Source organism: Amblyomma mixtum, chromosome 4 (assembly GCF_055824585.1).
Source record: "Amblyomma mixtum isolate Tamu chromosome 4, ASM5582458v1, whole genome shotgun sequence".
In the NCBI taxonomy this organism is placed as follows: domain Eukaryota; kingdom Metazoa; phylum Arthropoda; class Arachnida; order Ixodida; family Ixodidae; genus Amblyomma; species Amblyomma mixtum.
In genome coordinates, this window is record NC_143015.1 from 11197472 (window position 1) to 11209891 (window position 12420).

At 49.5% G+C, this 12420-nt stretch overlaps 2 pseudogenes; one reads left to right on the forward strand and one right to left on the reverse strand.

Annotated features, from left to right (window-relative positions):
- Positions 1-665: 665 nt before the first annotated feature.
- On the reverse strand, positions 666-2085 carry LOC149345691 (uncharacterized; annotated as a pseudogene).
- Positions 2086-9866: 7781 nt separating this feature from the next.
- LOC149345692 (uncharacterized) overlaps positions 9867-12420 on the forward strand; it is a 94440-nt pseudogene continuing 91886 nt past the window's right edge.

Genomic DNA, 12420 nt, shown 5'->3' on the forward strand with positions numbered 1-12420 from the left:
AACACACTTGCTAACGCGTCTACAGAAACGTAAATTCTGTCAAGGCGAGCATTAGAGGAAAACTGAAAATGAGTGAAATGTATACTGTCGCCTTTTTCCTGTCCCACATCCACAAGACTATATTCAGAAACCAAGTCGGTAAGTAATGCAGCACTAGGGTCGTATCTCTTACATACCACTGATCGGTCCTCATCCCTACAAACGCAATTAAAATCTCCCAACAATATAATTTTGCGGTCCGTGCACAAATGGTCAGCTAATGACAGAAAGAAAAGCCTTCTATCGCGCTGCTTTGTGGGGGCATAAACACAAATAATCCGCCACTGTACACCTGAAATTGTGAGATCACAGCATATAAGTCGCCCCTCGTCATCTATGCAATAAGACATGGCTGTCATCTCTAGCGTGTTCGCCAGGAATAGCATACAACCTCCGGATAAGCCTCTCGCGTGGCTAACAATAATGTTGTATTCCGACAAAAAAGGCTCGTGAGCAGCTGCTGTCTCTTCATCAGAGGACAAGTTTGTTTCCTGGATAGCGGCTACACACACTCCATTTCTTTAAGAGATGCCGCACCTGCTGTTGCCTCCTACGATTACGCATACCCCTAACGTTAAGGGTAGCGACTTGATATGCTGCGACGCTCGCCATTTTTGGTGCTAGTCTTAAGAAATGCCATCCCCTGAAATGGGGTGGCCCGCCTCCAAATTGGCGGCCTCTCGGGCAGACATCGCCCTCCTCTTTAACGCCACACTTCCCGTGGCCTCTACACATTGGGCCTTGTGGTCGGCGCCATCGATACACACCTCGTCAACATCTGCTGGACGTTTCAAAGGTGCAGTGCTGTCCATGTCTTCCTCTGAGACAGCCAAGGCCTCGGCCCACGAACCCGAGGGGAGCACATCACTCGCCTCCACACTGACAGCCGACAGAGAACCGGACACGCCAGAGATCGACGCCACACACGGCTCACCGTTACCCTCCAACGACGAAGCAGAATCAGCAACAGAGGAGGATCGGCGAGCATTCACTAGCTGTATCGACTCGACTGACTCCACAGGAGGCATATCCGGACGTTGACCTGTGGCGACGAGGTGTTCCTGTGCAGCAAGCACAGCAGTCTCTGTAGCACTCACGGGGGGGGGGGGGGGGGGCCGGGTCCGGCGGCTTTCGTTCTGGAGGCGCGGATGCTAGGTGGCCAGTCGCTTCATATTCCGTGTTGATTTTAGGTGTTGAAGTCTTCTGTTCCCCATCTATGCGATGCTCACGACTTAGTTCTCCGGTCGCGTCGACAACCTCAGACACATCCATGATGTGTTCTGATGCCACGTCATCTTCCCGTGACCACTCGCCTTGACGCAGCCTGTCAGCGTAACTCAAGACACAGTTCTCCGCAGTATGGCCAAAGCGTCGGCACTGGGTGCATCGAGGCGTGCGACACTGGCGCCGTACATGCCCAACCCGGCTGCATCGGAGGCACAGTGGAGGTCTCCCTGGGATAAGGACTAATGCCTGCACTCCATAAGCATTGTGTGTGTGTGGGATTGTGCTTGCTGACACTCCTTCCTTGAGTGTGAGGGAGATTTCACGGTTCGCCGTTTCCATATGCTCCATCCCTGGGCACCGCCACTTTTCACGCTCCACAGACTGAATCGTGCCATAAGGCTCTAATGCTTCCACAATCCTCCGGTGCTCCATATAGCGGGGAAGCCAAAGGAGCTTAACCTTTACGTTCTTAGTATCCGGGTCAAACACCATGCACCGCAGTCCTTTGACAGGAAACTCCGCTTTGTTAACAAGCTTCTGTTTGGAAGAACTACTCTCGCAGGTAACCATCCACACGTGGCTCATTTGGTATTGACCAATGCACAAAATTTCCCGGAGATCCAATATCTGTGCGAGTGCGTCACGGAAGTCAGGTGCTCGGTACGGGCGACCCTTAAGGTCAGCATGCAGAAAAACGGTATTAAGGACAACATTACCGGTAGGCAATCGGGGAAGTACAACTTTGTACGAGTCCGTAGTGTCCTGAGACGTCGGTAGACCTCGGCCAACGGCCGATGCGCTGTTTCCAGCAAGGAGCATGTTGAAGCACAGCCGCACAGAACAGCTTCTCAAGGCCACGAAGGCTCAGGGTTTGAGCATGAATAAAGGCGCATCTAGTGAATGCATAAATTTCATTCAACAAAAATGAAAAAAGAAAAGTTAATAAGAAATAAAAATAAGAAAAGAAACAAATATAAAAAATGAAAGAAAATGAAAATGGAAAAAACAACAAACACTATGCCAGGAAACTCTATCGCCTTGCAGCACTTTAGAGAGCCAAAGTGTCCCCTGAATTCTTGATACCCGCTGTTCGCTTTTTTCTGCTGCTTGCCCCAGCAGCGCAACTAATCGGCTCAACATTTCAATATACTGGACCGATTACCTTCGCTGCTCGGGTGTTTAGCAAATAGCTCGTGTTCTGTCTAAGCGAGTGCTTGAAGGCAGTAGTACACCAATGAACATTTACCGCCTGAGCATGAAATTTCCCGGAACTGTCCCGATAATGACGACTGCACTCGTATACTGTTGTTTACATCGCTGCGCACGAGCAGCTAGTGCTCGTTTTTGTGGCATAAAACGCAATTTTCGCTTTATTTCTATTAAATGCTCTCGCCTTTTCTGTACCGGTTGTGCTCGCGCTCGTTCACCCATGGCGACAATCGGTAGGAGGCGCCAATGTGATCGCCTGCCTGAGAAACGCTTCTTGACAGCCTGTTTGTTGACATCGCAGATGATCGGCGCTTCTCGCTAATTGTTCGGAGCAATATAGCGCAAACAGGACAAGGGACCAAGAACGGGTAGACACACACAGCGCTAACTTCCAACAAATTTATTAGAAACGGAAGCACAAGAATTTATACATGCATTTTTGCCGCGTCATCACACGGCATGCGCAAATTCACTGCGAGCGTAGGTAAGCAATTCCTTTTTTTTTGAGAGCCTGACAGAAAGAGTGCTTACACAGGCACTTTATTTTTATTTATCTTTTACCCACACCGCCATTTGGCATTACAGTGGGGGGGGGGGTTGATACAGTAATACAGCACATAAATGCAGGTAAATACAAAAATAATAAATACAAATCTGGCTATCTTTTCTGCTCCAATAATTTCTCGAGAGCGCTTGTCCTTACTTTTCCCAACTGAGAAACACTTGTCTAGTAGCGGGATGACACGGCTAAAATGCATGTATAAATTCTTGTGCTTTTGTTTCTAATAAAGTTGTTGGAAGTTAGTTGGAAGTTCATCCCTGCCTTTCCCTCTCTCTCTCTCTCTCTCTCTCTCTTTGTTGGAAGTTGCGCTGTGTGTTTGGTTTATTGGTTTATTGGGGTGTAACGTCCCGAAGCGACTCAGGCTATCAGAGACGCCTTAGTGAAGGGCTCCGGAAATTTCGACCACCTGGGGTTCCTTAAAGGTGCACTGAAGAGGAATCTGAACTCGTGTTTTTGCCGCGAAAACTCTATCTATAAGTTCCTAGCGTTCTTAGAAACTGCGACTTATTGCCCTGTGTGGCCGATTTCCCTAATCAAATCGAATTAACGCCCGGCTCCCACCTTTTTTTTTTTTAAATCTCCCTCGTACGGTGGGCGGTGTCGACCAACGCGGGGGGTGCCTTTCAGCCAGCTCCGTGGAGGCTTTGCTTTCGCTTCATTTTGTTTTTTAGGTTTCCGCGAATAAATAGTTTCATTTGCAGATAATATAAACACAAAATAAGCCCGCAGAAATAAAAATACGCGCGGACTATTTGCTTCTACCGACTACTACGTATTACTCCGCCGATGGCAGAGCGGCAAGCCGCCACGGGACTGGGTGAAAGGCACTCCCCACGTTGGTCGATTCCGCCCACCGTACGAGAGACAATTCAAAAATAAAGGTGGGAGCCGGGTGTTAATTCGATTTAATTAGGGAAATCGGCCACATAGGGCAATAAATCGCAGTTTCTAAGAATGCTCGGAACGTGTAGATCGAGTTCCCGCGGCAAAAATACGAGTTCAGATTCCTCTTCAGTGCACCTTTAACGTGCACTGGTGGTGGTGGTGAAAAACATTTATAGTGCAATAAATATTTACAGACAGGTGATTGGGGTAGGCCCTATTGGCCCTTTCTCCTAACAATACTAGGTGGAGCCCCTATTCCGGGGCCCCATTGGCAAGCAACGCCGCCCGCGTCCGGTGAACCAAGGCCTTTTGGGTCTTTAGGTCCTGACAGCCGAGCAGGGCCGCCTCCCAGTCCTCTCTGGTGGGGTTGGGGTTGGGGGGGATAGATGGGTTGGATTGACACGCCCCAACCCTGTGGAAGGTGTCAGCCACCTCCCCACAGAACTGGCACGTGCCATCAAAGGATTCGTTGAAATGTTTAAGTACCGCCGGGCCCAGTACAGTGTTAGTAAGAATTTTGATGAGGAGGCGCTCGTCAGCGCGATCCAGTCCCTTACAAGGGGCCGGGTAGCGCCGGTGCTCCTCCTTGTAGTAATCGGTGATGTGTTTGAATGTAAGGACCAGATTGTCTGATTGGGAGTAGGCTTCCAAGGACAGGGAGATAGCCCGGGGAGAGAGTGCGCGGGCGGCCTGATCGGCCTGTTCGTTTCCCTGTAGGCCCTGGTGACCGGGGGCCCAAATCAGGTAGCGTGGAGTTGGATCTTCGCATCGGCAGCTATATTCCAATATGCGCCAGGCAAGCGGGGGAGCCCAGCCCAACTCATAGTTCCGACAGGCCCCTCGCGAGTCGGTGATGATGTGTTTCGACTTGGGAGTAGTGAGAGCCAGAGCAATGGCAATCTCCTCCGCGTGTGTTGCGCTGTAGGCTTTGAAAGTGAGCCCGTTGACTGTGTTTGTGTTGTGTACGACTGCGGCCGTGTACCACACCCCGTGGTGTGGGCCGGCAACGTCCGCGTAATACACATGTTGTTGGTTACCATAGTATCGCGCCAACGCTTCCGCGCGCGCCTGGCGACGACCGCTATGGTCTTCTCTGGACATGTTGCGGGGAAGGGGTCGGACCCGGAGGGCGCGTCTCCAGGGTTCTGGCACTCTCTCCCTTTCCTCAACATGGTAGTCATGTTTGATGCGTAGCCGGTCCAAGAGGCGGCGACCGGACGTGGTCTGTGCAAGACGCGTGTATTGGTTGACTAAGTGGGCTTCTCGAAGCTCCCGGAATGTGTTTACCACGCCCAAGGCCAGAAGTCGCTGGTTGGACGTGCACTGACATCGCACAGTACACGGCCCTCTAGAATTTCGCCTTCATCGAAATTCGGCTGCCGCGGCCGGGATCGCTTCTTTCGGGTCAGCAGCCAAGCGCCGTAACCACTGAGCCCCTGCGGCGGGGCAGTTGCGCTGTGTGTGTCTACTCGTTCTTGGTCCCTCGTCCTGTTCGCGCTATTGCTCCTAAGTATGAGCCAACAAGCCTGAATTTCAACGTCGCTAATTGTACCGGCTTTCTCCGACGTGACAACTACTTTATCTGTACCGGTACACTTCCACACCTCAGTGCCCAAACTTTCCTCACACATATGCAGACATAGAACACTGCCTTACACACCACGCAGCCTTCCAGTCCCTCTCCTATCCTTCCCCCCCCCCCCCCCCCCCCCACCGTGGCCCATATGGCTCGCCTCCCTGGATCTGAAACCGCAACGCGCCCCCGTCACCTTGGCCCAGGACCTACTGAAGGCCTAACATAAAGGCTGTTTCAATAAAAATGTTACACCTCATCCAGAAATATGTTTGCTGACCGTTCGCGTGAAATGGAACCGCCTAACTTGTTATCCACAAGCGAGCAACGGCGACGACTGCTGCTTGTCACAAAGCACTGCTCGTCGGTCTGGGTCCCACCGGTGTTTTCCGTACATCGTATGCACACTCTGTGATGTTCAGTTCAGTTCAGTTCAGTTTATTTACCTTAAAGGCCCCCTGGTATCGGGGGTATTACATAAGGGGTGGGATTTTAATGAAATGAGCAAACAAAACAGCGAATATTATTCAGCACTGAAGGTGATCGGTTACATGTTCTTGAAAAGTAGAGGATGAAGCGATGTTGACGATGTCACGGTGTAGGCCGTTCCAGTCCGTTGCTGCTCGAAAGAAAAATGAAGCGGAAAAGGTGGCAGTATGCGATGGCGGCCGGGCAACTTGTAGGGGATGACTGGTGCGGTGAGATATGCGTGCGGCTGCTCTGATATACGGTGACCGATTGAGGGAAGAATGAAATAATTTGTGATAAAGGGTGAGACTTGAAATGCGACGACGGAACGAAAGGGGCGGTAGTCCTGATAATGCTTTCAATGAAGAAATGCTGACGTCATATGAGTATGCAGAGTGGATGAATCGAGTGGCACGGTTTTGGACAGCTTCTAATGCATTAATTAAGTAAGTTTGGTGCGGGCTCCATATGGCAGAGGCATATTCTAATTTTGGTCTGATGAGCGATTTATATGCAAGTAATTTTACGTGTTGAGGGGCAAGGCGGAGATGGCGCTTGAGAAAACCAAGTGTTTTATTCGATGCTGAAATATGAAATGAAATATGAAATGATGTTGCCAATATGGGTGCGCCAAGATAAATCACAAGACAAGGTGACTCTTAGATACTTATAAGATGATACTGAATTAATCGAGGTGTTAGAAATGGAATATTGGAAGCGATGCGGGCTATGGCGACGAGAGAAGGATAAGAGTTTGCATTTATTAGGATTTAGGGACATGAGCCAGTTGTTACACCAATTAAGTGCGCTGTTAAGATCGGTTTGAAGACTAAGTTGATCACTAGAGTTATTAATAGTGCGGTAAATAACACAGTCGTCAGCAAACATTCGATAGTTGATTTCAGGTCACTGCTTTCAAAACTACAATCATTGACTATTTGCATTCGCTGCAATTTTTTAATTCGCTCTTCACAACCGCCGCAATCACAGACAGAGAACTCTGCGGACTCGCTAGGCCTAGTTGTCACGGGAAGAAAGTCGTCGTCGACTAAAATTAATTTGGCAAGCGCTTATCGCTGGTGAGTGTTCAAGTGTGCGCATGTGAAATGTAGCAGTTCGTTTTGCTTATTTCCAGTGTGGATAATGTAGAAGCGCGAATATATTCGCACCGTCGCCTCACAGCTACTTGTTTTCGCTCAACCGCCGCCCTGCCGAGGACATGAAGGCCATCCGCCGATCGGATTTGTTGGCCTAAAAAACTTGTCCCACTGCAATCATATTACAGTGAACTAAATAGTTCACTGTTACCACATGCTGCTGTTGACCGTGATAGTGTCGTTGTCGGACTAGTGCCATAGAGTAACATAAAAGTAAAGAGCGGACACTCGGGCCCTTTCGCGGCCGAGTTCGGCGCTTCCCCGTTTCCGCCAGATGGCACTGAACGTGCAAATAAAAAAAGGAAAAAGAGTATGGTCTTGGCATATCTTGGCTTGCAGTGACGTGCGCTGCGCGCCTACGGCCGCAGTTACGTCAGCAACAGCGGCGTCTTTTAAGTGCGTCAAGCCAACGGGCAAGCACGCCCAGGCGGCAGTGTGCGACGGACCGACGGTGTGAGCGGCTGTATTTTTTTTGCGGCGTCTGCAAGCTTCGTGGGCACGTCCGTTTTGTGTACTGCTGTGGTGCTGCGACGGTTGTTTCTTCCACCCCGTGAACTGTCCAACAAGAAGCTGCAGCTGTCGGCCTTAAAGGCGGCGGCGGCGGCTCTTCCTAAGCACTTCCAAAGAGGCAACAAAGCTGCGTCAAGGGCAGATGCCCACCACCAGGTTTTGACAGTAGAGCCTCCAAGATTCCTGTTTATGCCTATCATCTCTGAGGCCAGTGCGTTTCCCCGGGTCCGCTACGTGCGCTGTGCACAAAAGTCGGCCGCTGGGGCCTACGGGAGTGTCCGCTCTTTACTTCTATATTACTCTATGCTAGTGCGACCGCAGTGGTCGCCGCCGTTGTTGTATACTGAAAACGAGCTGAGGCTTTCGAACGCGTTTGGAAAGTGTCATGTAGCACCGCGGGAGACCGTCGAGTCCAAGTGCCATTTCATATCTGGAAGGCCATTCGACTCAGATGTGATTCGAATGTACCCGTGTAGCGCAGGTATTAAGACGCTCCGGCGGGCCAGACCCGACTGCTGTGTGTCGGCTGTACGGGGGAACGCGCCTTCTGAAAGCGCGAAAGCGTAGGCTCTCTAAACAGTACAAATGGGTTCCTCGACATTAAGCGCTCGACAACCGCAATCAGTTTGGTTTATTCGTTTATTGGGGTTTAACATCCCAAAGCAACTCAGGCCATGAGGGACGCCGTAGTGAAGGGCTCCGGAAATTTCGACCACCTGGGGTCCTTCAACGTGCACTGATATCTCACAGCACACAGGCCTCTAGAATTCAGCCTGCATCGAAATTCGGCCGCCGCGGCCGGGATCGAACCCGCGTCTTTCGGGTCAGCAGCCGAGCGCCGTAACCACTGAGCCACCGCGGCGGAACCGCAATCAGTGAGCGAGCGGGTAGCTGAGGTCTGGGCGCGTGAAGTCGAGCGTTCGACCCCGATCGTGGGTGCTATTATTTGCTTTTGTAATGCCTTTGAACTTTGGTGCGCATTTAGAGCGAAAGCTGCGATAACTTAAAGCCAGAAATAGGTGGTACAACGGCGAAGTCAACACCGAAGTCACACCACGCAGCATCACACTGTGGAATGGAGGAAGGTATGGCGCGGCAACAGCGGAAGGTTTCTCTCACTGAGCGGTTCAAGTTTCCACCTACAATGTGAGCCGACACCCGCGTTGGTCGGTAAGCCATTGTGGCCCTTTTACCTGCACGTGGAGAGTTTGGTCGCGGGTGCCACTGGTTTTGAAGTCCTTTGTTGCCCACGACCAACGAGAAATTTATTCGGAAAGCATTCATCGTAATCATCATCATCAGCCTAACTATGTCCGCTGCAGGGCAAAGGCCTCTCCCATGTCTCTCCCATTAACCCTGTCCTTAGCCAGCCGCGGCCACCGTATTCCCGCAAATGTCTTAATCTCATCCGCCATGTAACCTTCTGCCGCCCCCTGCTACGCTTGCCTTCTCTTGGAGTCCACTCCGTTACCCTTAAGGACCATCGGTTATCTTGCCTTCGCATTACATGCCCTGCCCAAGCCCACTTCTTCCTCTTGATTTGGAGTAGGATGTCATTAACCCGCGTTTGTTCCGTCACCCACTCCGCCCGCTTCCGATCTCTTAACGTTACACCTATCATTTTTCTTTCCATAGCTCGCTGCGTTGTTCTTAACTTAAGCTGAGCCTTCTTTGTTAGCCTCCACGTTTCTGCCCCATAGCTGACTACCGGTGAGATACAGCAGTTGTATACTTTTCTATTACTATTCCCATTAGGCGAAAAGCCAGAGGCGCTTGTGTTTGTGTGTACAACTCGCAAATAGTGGGAAAAATCCCATTGATAGCAAGAAAAATAGGGTGGCGTCATCAAGCGGGTGAATGACACTCACAGCAAACCGAGCCCCACCAATTTTCAGACAATCTTACGCACGGAGACTGATGTAGTCGAGCTTTTGACGGCACACCGTGTGCAGTGGCGAAAAATTTTGTTCGGGTAGGGCTCATGTTGCAGCGCGGCCTCCTCTTGCTGTGTGACCTTGCTATGTGACACTCTTGCTATGTGACCAGCTGAAGGAAGGAAGCCACCAAAGAGCTTCTTGAAGACATCCGGCAAGATGTGGTTCCGAATGCAGAACGAAAGAGTCCTGGCATGGCATGTGGCCACGGCAATGAGCGTGACTGTCATAGACGGATCCAGGGAAGTACATTGAAAAGGGCCCGTTGATGAAAAGCGCCCATTGAAAAGGGCCCGTTGAAAATGGCCCGTTGCAACATCATGAAAGCTGAGTTCAACAGACAAGCCAGACTCTACAGGCAACTCTTGGCTGCTCAGCTGTCCGACTTGTTTGCCGCCCCGGATGCGTCTCGCCAACTCCAGCAATTCCCCCGCATCGCTTCTCGCACCACCGAGTTCATCTGGACCACGCAGTTGAACCAGCTTCGGAATGGAGTCAAGCTGCAGCAGCAGTCAGATAAGGACCAATTGCATGTTCTGGAACCGCTGGACCTTCCTCCCGTTGTCTCTCGTGTCCTCGCCCTGGGGCCCAAGTTCGCAGTTCCGCCTAAGCGTTCGCCACCGGAACTCCTCTCGTTAGTGCACAGCATATCCCGGCATGCACCCCCCAGTGAGCAAGATCGCTGCATCTCGGAAGGCGTTGACGTTATTTCCCGCTCCAATACAGCCCCATCTAGACAACCGGTCAAGCAGGTCCGAACCTTCCTCGAGAAGAAAGATCTAACTGTGATTCCCGCCGATAAAGAAGGTGGTTTTGCGATGATTTTATCCTCTGAACTCTTTAAGTCAAAAGGCGATAGTGCTCTGTCGTCCATGTTTGCTTGCCATGAGGGCATAAAGCTAGCAAAAGTTAAGAGGCAAGCGATACAATTATGTAACAAGTTCAACCTGTGTAGCCTCTCTAAGAGCATTTCGGACGCAAAACAAAACTTTCTTCATGTATTTTTCAGCGCAAAAACGAACTAACAAACCTTTCCGCCGGTCAGAGTAAGCTAATTTCCTAAGTACTGGACGTTAAGAACCAGATCATTTCAACCGACAACTCTATAGCTAGTCTGACTAAGCGCATAGCCGATCTGGAAGGACATATACTAGCCTTTTCAACGTTGCAGACTGAATTGAAAACGATTAAAGCTGAAAATGCTGCAATGGCCTCCAAGATTGACCTCTCGGAGGCTCGGATCGATGACGCAGAAAATCGCTCACGTCGTAGTAATCTCATATTTTATGGTATTCCCGATACTAACCCATCCGAAAATTACCCAGACTCCGAAGAAATAGTTATACAGCATTGCCTCGCTAACATGAGCTTAACAATCAATCCAGACAGCATCGAACGCGCTCATCGCCTTGGTCGTTACACACGTAAACGCACTCGTCCAATCATTGTCAAGTTTAATTCACACAAAATTAAAAACACTATACTTTCGAATGGCCGTAAATTTAAAGACACCGATTTTAGCGTCGGTGAAGATTTTTCGAAGAAAGTTCAACACGTTCGAAAGCAGCTAATCGCGTTTGCTAAAGAAAAGTCCGCGAAATGCGCTTTAAATTACAAGACTTTGCACATCGGTTCAAGACGATACATGTTTGATGAAAGCTCAGAAACAGTACAAGAAATAGCTGCCGCCCATTCTCAGTCAGTAGCTGCCACCCACTCCCAGTCAGATTAGCAATCATCCCGCCATGCACCCTCGAACACCCGTTTGAATAATCGTCCCGTATCTAGTATCTCGTTTTCCGTTATATACACTAACATTCGCAGTTTTCTTTCCAAGCGGGAGCTTGTCTCTAGTCTCGTTTCATCATCAGGAAGTAATGTACTGATACTAACTGAAACCTGGCTGAACGGTGACGTCTCAGATAATTAAATACTAGCTGACTTACCAAATTTTCAGCTGTTTCGAAAAGACCGCAGCGATGGACGCGGAGGGGGCGTGCTTATAGCTGTCCACCAAGAACTTTCAAGTTCACTAATAGATCATTCTTCTGGTTTAGAAATGTTATGGCTACACTGCCACGCTGCACCTACCACAGTCCTACTCGGCGTTTGTTTACAACACGGTTTTAGAAAAGGTCACTCATGTGAAACACAGCTTGCTATTTTTCTTCATGATTTGCATGCTAATCTTGACACTAACCTGCAGACCGATGCCATCTTCCTAGATTATGCAAAAGCGTTCGACAAGGTACCACACAAACGATTACTACTAAAACTGTCATACTTGAACTTGCCTACTGATATTTTAGAATGGATAGAAGAATTCCTCGCTAATCGCACGCAGTTTGTCACTATTAACGATCACAATTCTAACTCCATTCCTATAACATCTGGTGTCCCTCAAGGCTCTGTACTCGGTCCACTTCTGTTTTTAATTTATATTAATGACCTGCCAGGCAACATCAATTCTAAAATTCGCATGTTCGCAGATGACTGCGTCATTTACCGCTCAGTTACTACCATTAATGACCAAAATTCTCTCCAGCAAGACCTTAACCGCATTCAGGAATGGTGTGACGTTTGGTTAATGGAACTTAACCCTCATAAGTGTAAACGTATGTCTTTTCACCGCCGCCATAATCCGCTTGATTTCCCGTATGTAATTAGTAACGTCCCTGTACAGACTTGTCTATCGTATAAGTATTTAGGAGTCACCTTGTGTAACGACTTGTCCTGGAGTGCCCACATCACTAATATTATCTCATCTGCTAATAAAACACTAGGTTTTTTTACGACGTCATCTCTGCCATGCCCCCGATCATGTAAAATTATTAGCATACAAAACACTTGTCAGAT